Below are 14,089 nucleotides of genomic sequence, written 5' to 3'. Positions count from 1 at the left end.
CCTCATTTCTGCCATAAATGGCTTACCCCTTATCCTTTGACTATGACCCCTGGTTCTGGACTCCCCAGCCATCAGAAACATCCTTTCTGCATCTAGTCTGTCCAGACCTGACAGAATTTTATAGGTTTCGATGAGATCCCCTCTCAATCTTGTAAACTCCAGTGAGTATAAGCTCAATCAACACAATCTCTCCTCGTACGTCATTCCTGCCATCCCAGGTATCAGCCTGGTGAATCTTCGCTGCACTTCCTCCATGGCAAGAACGTCCTTCCTCAGGTAAGGTGACCAAAACTGCACACAATACTTAAGGTGTGGTCTCACCAAGGCCCTGTACAACTGCAGCAAGACATCCTTGTTCTTGTACTCGAACCCTCTTGCTACGAAGGCCAACATACCATTTGCCTTCTTAACCGCCTGCTGCACCTGCATGCTTACCTTCAGCGACTGGTGCACAAGAACACCCAGGTCTCTTTGCACTTCCCCTTCTCCCAATCTATTGCCATTCAAATAATAATCTGCCTTCCTGTTTTTGCCACCAAAGTGGATAACCACACATTTATCCACATTATAGTGCACTTGCCAGGTTTCTGCCCAATCACCCAACCTGTACAAATCGTACTGGAGTTTCACGACATCCTCCTCACAGCTTACCCTCCAACCCAGCTTTGTGTTGTCTGCAAATTTGGAGATATTACATCCAATTCCCTCGTCCAGATCATTAATATATATTGTGAACAGCTGGAGTCCTAGGACCGATCCTTGCGGTACCCCACTAGTCACTGCCTGCCACTCGGAAAACGACCAATTTACACCAGCTCTTTGCTTTCTGTCCACCAACCAGTTCTCTATCCAAGTCAATACCTTGCCGCCAATCCCTTGTACGGGGAGCGGGCAGGAAATTGGACATGAGTCTGGGTTCGGAATGGTCATGGCCCTGTGGGTAGTGGAGCGGGCCCAGGGGCCGTGTAGCCTTGTTCTGCTCCTACTGTGTTCTAATTCTGTTAGATTTCAGGAGATGGTTTTATTCCTGCTGGGTTCGGAATGGTCATGGCCCTGTGGGTAGTGGAGCGGGCCCAGGGGCCGTGTAGCCTTGTTCTGCTCCTACTGTGTTCTAATTCTGTTAGATTTCAGGAGATGGTTTTATTCCTGTTCCTGGCTGGGGTGGAGATCGCCTTTACAGAAGGTAAGTACTGTAGAAAATATAGGGACAGAGTGATCTCCTGGAAGAATTTCGATCGCCTAGATGGGTCGGAGAGGAATTTCCCAGATTTTTTTCTCCCAAATTGGCCATTGGGTCTTTATCTGGTTTTTCGCCTCTCCCGGGAGATCACATGGGTTCGGGTGGATGCAGAGTGATAGAAGATTTGAGGTTAGGATCAGATCAGCCATGATCTTATTGAATGGTGGAGCAGGCTCGAGGGGCCGATTGGCCTACTCTTGCTCCTATTTCTTATGTTCTTATGTTCTTATGAACCTACTGAGTTATGGAAAATCTCCCATGAGGGATTCTCAATCCTGTGTCATCTCATCTTATATGCTGGGCAGGACGCAATGTCTGTGAGTATCTTTGTTTGTTAACATGATAGAAACTTTGTCAGTGTAGTATTTGACAATACTTTGTTTATAAGAAGTTATTAGATGGTGGTTACCGAAGTTTAGCTCCACTGCTAGTTAGTTATACAATTAGTCTATTCTGTTGTTATATATATGTTTATATCGTATGTAACATTTAATGTATAGTACTCAGTTCTATGTACAAAACATACTTTGCTTTGTTCACAGTTTCACAAATTTGTTCAAGAAAGCTTCAAAACAGCAAACCCGCTTCTCGAGTAATTATTTGAATAAGTGTTTAGCTGGCTGGATAACTAGATAGGAGCACGTCTAGCGAGACCAGTACAGTATGGTCTCACCAAGGCCCTGTACAAGATATCCTTGCTCCTGTACTCGAATCCTCTCGCTATGAAGGCCAACATACCATTTGCCTTCTTAACCGTCTGCTGCAGCTGCATGCTTACCTTTAGCAACTGGTGCACAAGGACACCCAGGTCTCGTTGCACTTCCCCTTTTCCCAATCTATAGCTGTTCAGATAATAATCTGTCTTCCTGTTTTTGCCACTGAAGTGGATAACCTCACATTTATCCACATTATCCTGCATTTGCCATTCATCTGCCCAATCACCCAACCTGTCCAAATCATACTGGAGTTTCTCTGCATCCTCCTCACAGCACACACGCCCACCCAGCTTTGTGTTGTCTGCAAACTTGGAGCTATTACATCTAGTTCCCTCATCGAGATCATTTACATGTATTGTGAATAGCTGAGGTCCCAACACCGATCCCTGCTGCACCCCACTAGTCACTGCCTGCCACTCAGAAAATTACCCGTTTATTCCAAAGCTTTGCTTCCTCTTTGCCAACCAGTTCTCTATCCAGGACAGTACCTTACCCCCAATCCCGTGTGCTTTAACTTTGCATGCTGATTTCTTATGCGGGACCTTATCGAAAGCCTTCTGAAAGTCCAAATACACCACATTTACTGGTTCTCCCTTATCGATTCTACCAGTTACATACTCAAAAAATTACAGTAGATTAGTCAGGCATGATTTACCTTTTGTAAATCCATGTTGACTTTGTCCGATCCTGTCACTGTTTGCCAAGTGCTCTGCTATTACATCTTTTATAATGGACTTTAGCATTTTCCCCACTACTGATGTCAGACTTATAATTCCCCAGTTTCTCTCTGCCACCTTTTTTAAATAGTGGGGTTACATTAGCTCCTGCAATGTTCCAGCTTCTGGATATGTTCCAGAGTCTATAGAATTTTGGAAGATGACCACCAATGCATCTACTATTTCTAGGGCCACTCCCTTAAGTACCCTAGGATGTAGATTATCAGGCCCTGGGGATTTATCAGCCTTCAATCCTGTCAATTTCCCAAACACCATTTCACTACAAATACTGATTTCATTCAATTCCACCCTCTCATTAGACCCTATGTTCCCCCACATCTCTGGGAGGTTATTTGTGTCCTCCTTTGTGAAGACAGAACCAAAGTATGCATTTAATTGGTCTTCCATTTCTTTGTTCCCCATCATAAATTCCCCTGATTCTGAATGCAAGGGACCTACGCTTGACTTCGCCAATATTTTTGTCTTTACATATCTATAGAATCTTTTACAGTCAGTTTTAATGTTCCCAGCAAGCTTACTCTCATAATCTATTTTCCCCCTCTTAATTAATCCCTTTGTCCTCCCTTGCTGAATCCTAAACTGCTCCCAATCCTCAGATTTGCTGCTTTTTCTGGCCAAATTAAATGACCTCTCCTTGGATCTAATGTTATCCCTAATTTCCCTTGTTAGCCACGGTTGAGTCACATTTTTTGTTTTATTGTCCTAGCACCAATCCCTGCGGAACCCCACTAGTCACTGCCTGCCACTTGGAAAAATACCCGTTTATTCCTAATCTTTGCTTCCTGTATTCCAACCGGTTCTCTATCCAAGAGAATACCATACCCCCAATCCCGTGTGATTTAACTTTGCACGCTGATCTCTTATGCGGGACATTATCGAAAGCCTTCTGAAAGTCCAAATACACCACATCCACTAGGATGTAGGTTATCAGGCCCTGGGGATTTATCGGCCTTCGCCTTTTTTGTTTTATTTTTATGCCAAACAGTGATGAAAAATTCTGCAGCTCATCCATCTTTAATTGTTTCCAATTACCTATCCACCGTCAACCCTTTAAGTAATGTTCCCCAATCTGTTTTCCCCAATATCTGTTGTTCCAGAGTATCTGATATTTCCCAGTATCTGTGGCTGCCCAGTATCTGTTGTACCCCAGTATCTGTTGTTCCCCCAAAATCTGTTTTCCCCCGTATCTGTTGTTACCCAGTGTCTCTTGCTCCCCCAGCATCTGTTGTTCCCCAGTATTTGTTGTTGCCTTTTTACCTGTTGTGCCCCAATATCTGTTATTCTCCAGTATGTGTTATTCCCCAGCACCTGTTGTTCCCCCAGAATCTGTTGCTCCCCATTATTTGTTGTTGCCCCAGTATCTGTTGTTCCCAAGTATCTGTTGGTCCCCCAGTGTCTGTTGTTCCAGAGTATCTGTTATTACGCAGTATCTGTTGTTCCCCCAGTGTCTGCTGTTCCCCAGTATCAGTTGTTCCCCCAGTATATGTTGTCCGCACAATATCCATTTTTCACCCATTATCTGTTGTTCCCCCAGTGTCTGTTGTTCCAGAGTATCTGTTATTACCCAGTAGATGTTGTTTCCCAGTATCTGTTCCCCCAGTATCTGTTGTTCCAGGGTATCTGTTATTACCCAGTATCTGTTGTTACCCTAGTATCTGTTGTTCCCCAGTATCTGTTTTTCTACCTGTATCTTTTGTTCCCCAGTACCTGTTGTTACCCAGTGTCTCTTGTTCGCCTCCATATCTGCTGTTCCCCAGTATCGGTTGTTCACCCCAGTATCTGTTGTTCCCCAGTATCTGTTGTTCCCCAGTATCTGTTGTTCCCCAGTATCTGTTGTTCCCCAGTATCTGTTGTTCCCCAGTATCTGTTGTTCCCCAGTATCTGTTGTTCCCCAGTATCTGTTGTTCCCCAGTATCTGTTGTTCCCCAGTATCTGTTGTTCCCCAGTATCTGTTGTTCCCCAGTATCTGTTGTTCCCCAGTATCTGTTGTTCCCCAGTATCTGTTGTTCCCCAGTATCTGTTGTTCCCCAGTATCTGTTGTTCCCCAGTATCTGTTGTTCCCCAGTATCTGTTGTTCCCCAGTATCTGTTGTTCCCCAGTATCTGTTGTTCCCCAGTATCTGTTGTTCCCCAGTATCTGTTTCCCCCCAGTATATGTTGTTCTAGAGTATCTGTTATTACCCAGTACCTGTTGTTACCCAGTATCTGTTGTTAACCAGTGTCTCTTGTTCGCCCCCATATCTGCTGTTTCCCAGTATCGGTTGTTCACCCCAGTATCTGTTGCTCCCCAGTATCTGTTGTTCCCCAGTATCTGTTTTCCCCCAGTATCAGTTGTTCTAATGTATCTGTTATTACCCAGTACCTGTTGTTACCCAGTATCTGTTGTTCCCCCAATGTCTGTTGTTCCACAGTATCTGTTATTAACCAGTATCTGTTGCTCCCCAGTATCTGTTGTTCCCCCAGTATCTGTTGTTCCCCAGTATCTGTTGTTCCCGAGTGTCTGTTGTTCACCGCAGTATCTGTTGTTCACCAGTATCTGTTGTTCCCCAGTTTCTGTTGTTCCCCAGTATCTGTTTTCCACATTATCCGTTGCTCCCCTGTATCTGTTGTTCATCAGTATTTGTTTTCCCCCAGTATCGGTTGTTCCAGAGTATCTGTTATTACCCAGTACCTGTTGTTACCCATTATTGTTTGTTCCCCCAGTGTCTGTTGTTCCAGATTATCTGTCATTACCCAGTATCAGTTGCTCCCCTATATCTGTTGTTCCCCAGTGTCTCTTGTTACCCAATATCTGTTGTTCGCCCAATGTCTGTTGTTCCAGCGTATCTGTTATTACCCAGTATCTGTTGCTCCCCAGTATGTTGTTCCCCCTGTATCTGTTGTTCCCCAGCATCTGTTGTTCCCCGAGTATCTGCTGTTCCCCAGTATCTGTTTTTCTCCCAGTATCTGCTGTTGCCCCATTTTCTGTTGTTCAACCAGTCTCTGTTTTCCCCCTAGCATCTGTTGTTACCCCAGTATCTGTTGCTCTCATAGTATCTGTTTTTCTTACATTATCTATTGTTCCCCCAAGTATCTGATGTTCCAGAGGAACTGTTATAGAGTCATAGAGTAATACAGCACGGATAGAGGCCCTTCCGCCCATCGTGTCCGCGCCGGCCATCAAGCCCTGCCTAATCTAATCCCATATTCCAGCATTTGGCCCGTAGCCTTGTATGCTATGGCATTTCAAGTGCACATCCAAATGCTTCTTAAATGTTGTGAGGGTTTCTGCCTCCACAACCCTTTCAGGCAGTGAGTTCCAGACTCCAACCACCCTCTAGGTGAAAAAGTTCTTTCTCAAATCCCCTCTAAACCTCCCGCCCTTTACCTTGAATCTATGCCCCCTAGTTATTGACCTCTCTACTAAGGGAAAAAGCTCCTCAGCATCCATCCTATCTATGCCCCTCATAATTTTGTACACCTCAATCATGTCCCCCCTCAGCCTCCTCTGCTCCAAGGAAAGCAAACCCAATCTGCCCAGTCTCTCCTCATAGCCGAAGCGCTCCAGCCCTGGTAACATCCTGGTGAACCTCCTCTGCACCCTCTCTAACGCGATCACATCCTTCCTGTAGTGTGACGACCAGAACTGCACACATATTCCAGCTGTGGCCTAACCAGTGTTTTATACAGCTCCATCATAACCTCCTTGCTCTTATATTCAATGCCTCGGCTAATGAAGGCAAGTATCCCATATGCCTTTTTTACCACCTTATCCACCTGTTCCGCCGCCTTCAGGGATCTGTGTACTTGCACACCCAGATCCCTCTGACCCTCCGTCTTGCCTAGGGTCTTTCCATTCATTGTGTATTCCTTTGCCTTGTTAATCCCCCCAAAGTGCATCACCTCGCACTTTTCCGGGTTAAATTTCAATTGCCACTGTTCCGCCCATCTGACCAACCCATCTATATCGTCCTGCAGACTGAGGCTACCCTCCTCGCTATTTACCACCCTACCAATTTTTGTATCATCCGCGAACTTACTGATCATACCCTTTACATTCATATTCAAGTCATTAATGTAGAACACAAACAGCAAGGGACCCAGCACCGATCCCTGTGGTACCCCACTGGCCACAGGCTTCCAGTCACAAAAACAACCTTCGACCATCACCCTCTGCCTTCTGCCGCTAAGCCAGTTTTGTATCCAATGTGCCAAGGCACCCTGGATTCCATGGGCTCTTACCTTCTTGACCAGTCTCCTGTGCGGGACTTTATCGAAGGCCTTACTGAAACCCATGTATACCACATCCACTGCGTTACCCTCATCCACACACCTAGTCACCCCCTCAAAAAATTCAATCAAATTAGTCAGACATGATCTTCCCTTGACAAAGCCATGTTGACTATCCCTGATTAATCCTTGCCTCTCCAAGTGGAGACAAATTTTGTCCCTCAGGATTTATTCCAATAATTTTCCTACCACTGATGTTAGGCTCACTGGCCTGTAGTTCCCCAGTTTTTCCCTACTACCCTTCTTGAATAATGGTACTACATTAGCGGTTCTCCAGTCCTCTGGCACATCCCCTGTGGCCAGAGAGGTCCTGAATATATGTGTTAGAGCCCCCGCAATCTCCTCCTTTGCCTCACACAGCAGCCTGGGATACATTTCATCCGGGCCTTGGGATTTATCCATTTTTAGGCCAGCTAAAACCGCCAATACCTCCTCCCTCTTGATGTTAATATGTTCGAGCATATCACAGTCCCCCCGCCCTATTTCTATGTCTACATCGTCCTTCTCCATAGTGAAAACAGATGCAAAAAATTCATTTAGAACCCCTCCTACATCTTCCGGCTCCACACAATATCTATTGTTCCCCAGTATCTGTTGTCCCAGAGAATCTGTTGATCCCCAGTATCTGTTGCTCCAATGTATCTGTTATTACCCAGTTGCTCTTGTTGCCAGTATCTGTCTTTCCCCTGAATCTGTTGTTCACTAGTATCTGTTGTTTCTCCAGAATCTCTTTACCTGCCTGAATCTTTTGTTTGCCAGTATCTGTTGCTCCCCAGTGTCTCTTATTCAGCCCCATATATACTGTTCCCCTGTATCAGTTGTTCCACAGCATCTGTTGTTCCCCACAGTATCTGTTGTTCCCCCTAGTATCTTTAGTTGTCCAGTATCTTTTTTCCCCCCTGTATCTGCTGTTCGGCATTATCTGTTCCCCAGTATCTGTTGTTCTCCCAATATCTGTTGTACTCCCAGTACCTTTTGTTCTCCCAGTAGCAGTTTTTCTCCAACATAAGAACATAAGAAATAGGAGCAGAAGTAGGCCAATCGGCCCCTCGAGCCTGCTCCGCCATTCAATAAGGTCATGGCTGATCTGATCCTAACCGCCAATCCACTATCACAGAACCATCTCCTGAATCTAACAGAATTAGACACACGAAATAGGAGCAGGATCAGGCTACACGGCCCCTGGGCCCGCTCCGCTACCTACAGGGCCATGACCGATCCGGACCTAGACTCATGTCCAAATTCCTGCCCGCTCCCCGTAACCCTTAATTCCCTTTACTTCTAGGAAACTGTCGATTTCTGTTTTAAATTTATGTAATGATGTAGCTTCTACAGCCTTTTGGGGCAGCATATTCCATGGACCTACCACGCTCTGAGTGAAGTAGTTCCTCCTCATCTCAGTTTTGAAAGAGCAGCCCCTTATTCTAAGACAATGCACCCTAGTTCTAGTTTCACCCATCATCGGGAACATCCTGCCCGCATCCACCCGATCCAACCCCTTCACAATCTTATATGTTTCAATAAGATCGTCTCTCATTCTTCTGAACTCCAATGAGTAGAGCCCCAATCTACTCAACCTCTCCTCATATGTCCATCCCCTCATCCCCGGGATTAACCGAGTGAATCTTCTTTGTACTGACTCGAGAGCAAGTATGACCTTTCTTAAGTATGGACACCAAAACTGTACGCAGTATTCCAGGTGCGGTCTCATCAATACCTTGTACAACTGAAGCAATACCTCCCTATTTTTATATTCTATCCCCCTAGCAATGAAAGTCAACATTCCATTGGCCTTCTTAATCACTTGCTGCACCTGCATACTAACCTTTTGAGTTTCGTGCACCAGGACCCCTAGATCCCTTTGTACTTAAGTACTTTCAAGTTTCTTGCCATTAAGATAATAACTTTCTCTACGATTTTTCCTGCCAAAGTGCATAACCTCACACTTTCCAGTATTGTATTCCATCTGTCAAATCTCTGCCCACTTACTTAGCCTGTCTATGTCCCCTTGCAGGTTTTTGATGTCCTCCTCACTCACTACGTTCCCTCCCAGCTTAGTATCATCTGCAAACTTTGATATGTTACACTCGGTCCCCTCCTCCAAATTGTTAATATAGATTGTGAAGATTTGGGGACCCAGCACTGACCCCTGCGGAACAGCACTAGTTACTGATTGCCAGTCTGAGAATGAACCATTTATCCCAACTCTCTGCCTTCTGTTAGATAGCCAATCCTCTATCCATGCCAGAATATTACCCCCAATCCCATGATTTTTTATCTAAAGCAATAATCTTTTGTGTGGCACCTTGTCAAATGCCTTTTGGAAGTCTAAATACACTACGTCCACTGGTTCCCCTTTATCCACCCTATATGTTACTTCCTCAAAGAACTCCAGCAAATTTGTCAAACATGACTTCCCCTTCATAAAACCATGCTGACTTTGTCCTATTAAATGATGATTATCCAAATGCCCTGTTACTCTCTCCTTAATAATGGACTCCAACATTTTACCTACCACAGATGTTAGGCTAACCGGTCTATAGTTTCCAGCCTTCTGTCTACTGCCCTTTTTAAATAAAGGTGTTACATTAGCAGTTTTCCAGTCTGCCGGGACCATTGCCGAGTCCAGGGAGTTTTGGGAAATTATTACCAATGCATCCACAATCCCTACACTCACTTCCCTCAAGACCCTAGGATGTAAGCCATCAGGTCCAGGTGATTTTTCCGCCTTGAGTCCCATTATTTTACCGAGTACCAATTCCTTACTGATTTTGATCGTGTTTAGCTCCTCCCCCCCCTTTAGCCCCCTGTTTGTCCAGTGTTGGGATATTCTTAGTGTCTTCTACTGTAAAGACTGATACAAAATATTCATTCAGTGTTTTTGCCATCTCCATATTTCCCACCATTAATTTCCCAGTCTCATCCTCTAAGGGACCAGCTTTAGCCACCCTTTTACTTTTTATATAACTATTAAATCTCTGACTATCTGTTTTTATATTTTTTGCTAATTTACTTAAATAATCTATCTTCCCTTTCTTAATCAATCTTTTTGTTATTTTTTGCTGTCTTTTAAAGTTTTCCCAATCCTCTATCCTCCCACTAGATTTGGCTACCTTATATGCCCTTGTTTTTAGTCGAATACTATCCTTAATTTCTTTACTTAGCCACGGATGGCTGTCTTTTCTTTTACACCCTTTTCTTCTCAGTGGAATATATTTATTTTGGAAGTTGTAAAATAACTCCTTAAATGCATACCACTGATCATGTATCGTCTTACCCTTTAATCTGTTTTCCCAATCCACTCTACTCAATTCCACTCTCATACCTTCATATTCTCCTTTATTCAAGCTTAGCACACTTGTTTGAGATCCAACCTTCTCACCTCTAATTGAATATGGAATTCAACCATGTTATGGTCACTCATTCCAAGGTAATCCTTTACTAGGACATTTTTAATTAATCCTGCCTCGTTACACAGGACCAGATCTAAGGTTGCTTGCCCCCTGGTCGGTTCAGTTACATACTGCTCAAGAAACCCATCCCTAATACACTCAATGAACTCATCCTCAATGCAGCCCTGCCCAATATGATTTATCCAATTAATATGATAGTTAAAATCCCCCATAATTATAGATGTTCCCTTATTACAAGCCTCAACTATTTCCTGATTGATACTCCGTCCAACAGAGTTGCCACTGTTCGGAGGCTTATAGACTACACCCACTAGTGTTTTTTTCCCCTTATTAATCCTTACCTCCAGCCAAACTGTTTCCTTATCCTGATCTTTTGACCCAATATCATTTCTCTGTATTTCAGTGATTCCTTCCTTTATTAACATAGCCACCCCACCTCCCCTTCCTTCCTGCCTGTCCTTCCTGATCGTTAAATATCCTGGTATGTTTAATTCCCAGGCATTGTCACCCTGCAGCCATGTTTCTGTAATGGCCACAAGATCATACCCATATGTCATTATTTGTGCCATTAACTCGTCTATTTTGTTACGAATGCTACGTGCATTCAGATAGAGATCTTTCAAATATGTTTTGTGACACTTAGTTCCTGCTTTTGCCCTTTTTATTACTTTATCTTTAACTCCATACCTTCTGCACCTTCCTGACATGCTCTGGTTTTTAATTTCCCCACTGCTACCTAAGTCTATGACCTTCTCTGTTGTCATTTTTATTACTTGCTCTCTAGGAACTGTTGTTCCCACAGTATCTGTTGTTCCCCACTATCTGCTGTTCCCCCAGTATCTTTTGTTCCCCAGTATCTGTTTTGCTGCAGTATCTGCTGTTCCTCATTATCTGTCGTTCCCACATTGGCCCAGTAATTCTGGGCACAACGCCTGAGTACGGACGGTGTACACACGCGTGTGCCCGGAGGAATTGCCGATTTTCAGCATGCACAGCGCATGCGATGAAAACCGGCATTTCCTCTCCTCTGACCCAAGGGGTTCAGAGGCAGAATGCGCATGACTGCACAGGCAGTGCGTGCGCAGTAAAATTCCTTTTTTTTTTCCGAGTTGCGCGCGTGTAAAGGCCTCCGGTCTTTATGCATGGATAAACAAGACGTAATTATTTAGCTTTTCAGGTAAGTGGGCATTTAGTACAATGTAAAATTTGTTTTTCCACAGATTTGTTATTTTTAAAGAATTTACAGGATGGTAAGTTTAGTTTTAGACCCTATTTTTAAAAAATTTATTTTTTTCAAAAAGTTGATTAATTGTTTGAAACATTTTAAAAAACTTATTTATAGTTAATACAATCAGTGGGATGTTTTTAAAAATGTTATTTAAAGTTAAAGTAGTGTTTTGGCAGCCCATACTTTTCATTAGTTTGACAGCTCTTACTGTCATAGAAACATAGAAGATAGGAGCAGTGTAAGATTCGAAATTTTCAGTAATTTAATCACGCAACAAAACAAGGTTAATAAAACTGTTTTATTGACCAAAAGAAGCTTGTGCAGAAAAACCTTTGATAAAAAGGGCATACAAAATGGCCGCCGGACCTCGTGCACAGTTTCTGGGACCATTTGATTTCTGTTACTGCAAGCCAGACAGGCTTGTGGATTGAGGACAGTAAGCCCGCGAAAGCCAGTATCGGGAAAACAAAACTCAGGGAACTGAGCATACATATTAATTGGATTCTAAGTACAGGACAGTTTCAGGTAACAGGATGGGGCCTATCAAGAAATGGGCGGACTTTTGAATGAACACTTAAACCCATTTACTGTACAAAGGAAAAACCGTTTAACAGCCATCAAGGGCAATCTCCAGACCGATCAATATACGAACCGAGTTACGGTGACAAAGTAAAAGACATTATCGGCCAGGAAGGCCAGTTAAGCTATCACCGGCTCCCATTACAAGACAAAGCGCCCCTGCAGAGATTTCTGCCCACCAAAAATATTACAAAGACTGGACTATGATTTGGCGGGAGATAAGACTGTCCCAACAAGGTATAACTGTGGATTGAAAGGTCCATCAGGGCTGGACTTCGGTTTTCATTTCTTCAACGCTTGGGAGTACGCTTCGGTGCTTCGCTTCAGATTCACGTTTCGGGACGGACTCTTCGGTTAAGGCAGCGTGGTCGGTGTTCGGCCAGGCAAGGCTCAGCGATGATGGGAAGATGACGAGGGTGGCCTGCGTACTTTTGTCGGGAGATCATCGATGACCCAGGCCGAAAGAGAAGACACCCTCAGGAAAACCGACGAGCCAGGCCAGAGGGAGAAATAAAAGGACACTCCGGGCCTAGCCCTCCAGGGCCTCAACATACCATTCAACCAGGAAATTTCCCTGTGCGGTTCTGCAACATCACATCGGTGACTGAGTCTTCCATGGGCATCCAGTGCTTAAAGTCCCGCCGGTAACGGATTCAGTCATGACGAGCGCTCATCGAGACTGTATCTGCTGCTCCATCGCCTGAGAGAAAAACAAGCTGCGCCAGAAGTTTCCAAATCCACGTGACGACGGAAAGTTGTGCCAAAATGCTGCGAACCCCCTCTTTTGCGAGTCTGAAAGTGGTGAGCATGATTCCGAGTTCCTCAAGTCGAAACTTAGTTTAGGTCTAGGGGAGGGGGTTAAGGGAAATCGTAATGTGGTCCCCCTTTTTTGACGTGCCGTGTGTTCCTCATTTCTATAGAGTTAAGTTTATAGATATGTGCATGATTGTAGTTAATTTTATCTGTGCTTATGACATGTATTTTACAATGCTGCAAACTGATTTATAATAAAAGCCTCCATTTCGTGTTGTTCAACCTGGTCTATTGAGTTTTTCTCTGCACTACAGTTCCCTGCACCTAAGTCCAAGGTCTAGAACCGTAGGGAAGAGTGGGTCGAACCACTCAAGGGTAATTATTGCACGAAGCCTGGTAGGAGACCAGAACGAGCAAGATAAACCCCCTACAGAGATGGCGACCGCGGCAGGACCTCGGCAGCAGGAATGTAGTGTGTTAAATCAAGGTCTGAAGAAACGAAATGTGATGGATGAGAGAATAGCGGACTATGTTTTTGGGAAGGTAAACCTTACAAAACAGTGGATATCTGACCTATTAAGAGATAGGCGCCCGCTAGGCGCAGCCATCATGTGGACAGAAGGTAAAGAGCATAAGAAATTGGTAGAAAAGGCGGTCTGGCTGATGTGCTACAAGAAGCAAGTCCAGCTTTTGGACCAAGTCGTTGTAGCACAGACAACCCAGATCAAAGGGCTACTTACAGAAGTAGAGGAAAAGGTTGCGGGAGGTCAGAAACTGATTCAATCGCTTAACGCACTGAATCAGGAACGCCAATATGCAACTCACTGCCATGAGACCCGGATAGAGTATTTGGAATGTCAGTTCATTGAGGCCAAGGCCAGTGAAGGTAGAATGAAAGAGAGGTGTTTCCGCCTAGCTAAGTAGATAGCGACACAGGTGGAAAGAATATTGGGGGCTAGGGCAGCATATAAGATGGCCATGGAAGATAGGTCTGAGAACACCGATCATAGCGCTTGCCACAGGGAGCTAGAGGACCTGAGAACGGCCCTAGCAAAGGCAAATGGCTTGGTGTGTCTCATAAACCCGCCAGCGAGCCAGTTACTGTTAGCCAAGGAGTCAAAAAGACCAATTCCACAGGAGGCAGTTAGTGTACCA

Source organism: Somniosus microcephalus, chromosome 8 (genome assembly GCF_052327205.1).
Source record: "Somniosus microcephalus isolate GS21.2 chromosome 8, FLI_Smic_1.0, whole genome shotgun sequence".
Classification (NCBI taxonomy): Eukaryota; Metazoa; Chordata; class Chondrichthyes; order Squaliformes; family Somniosidae; genus Somniosus; species Somniosus microcephalus.
Note: the sequence above shows the minus strand (reverse complement) of the source record.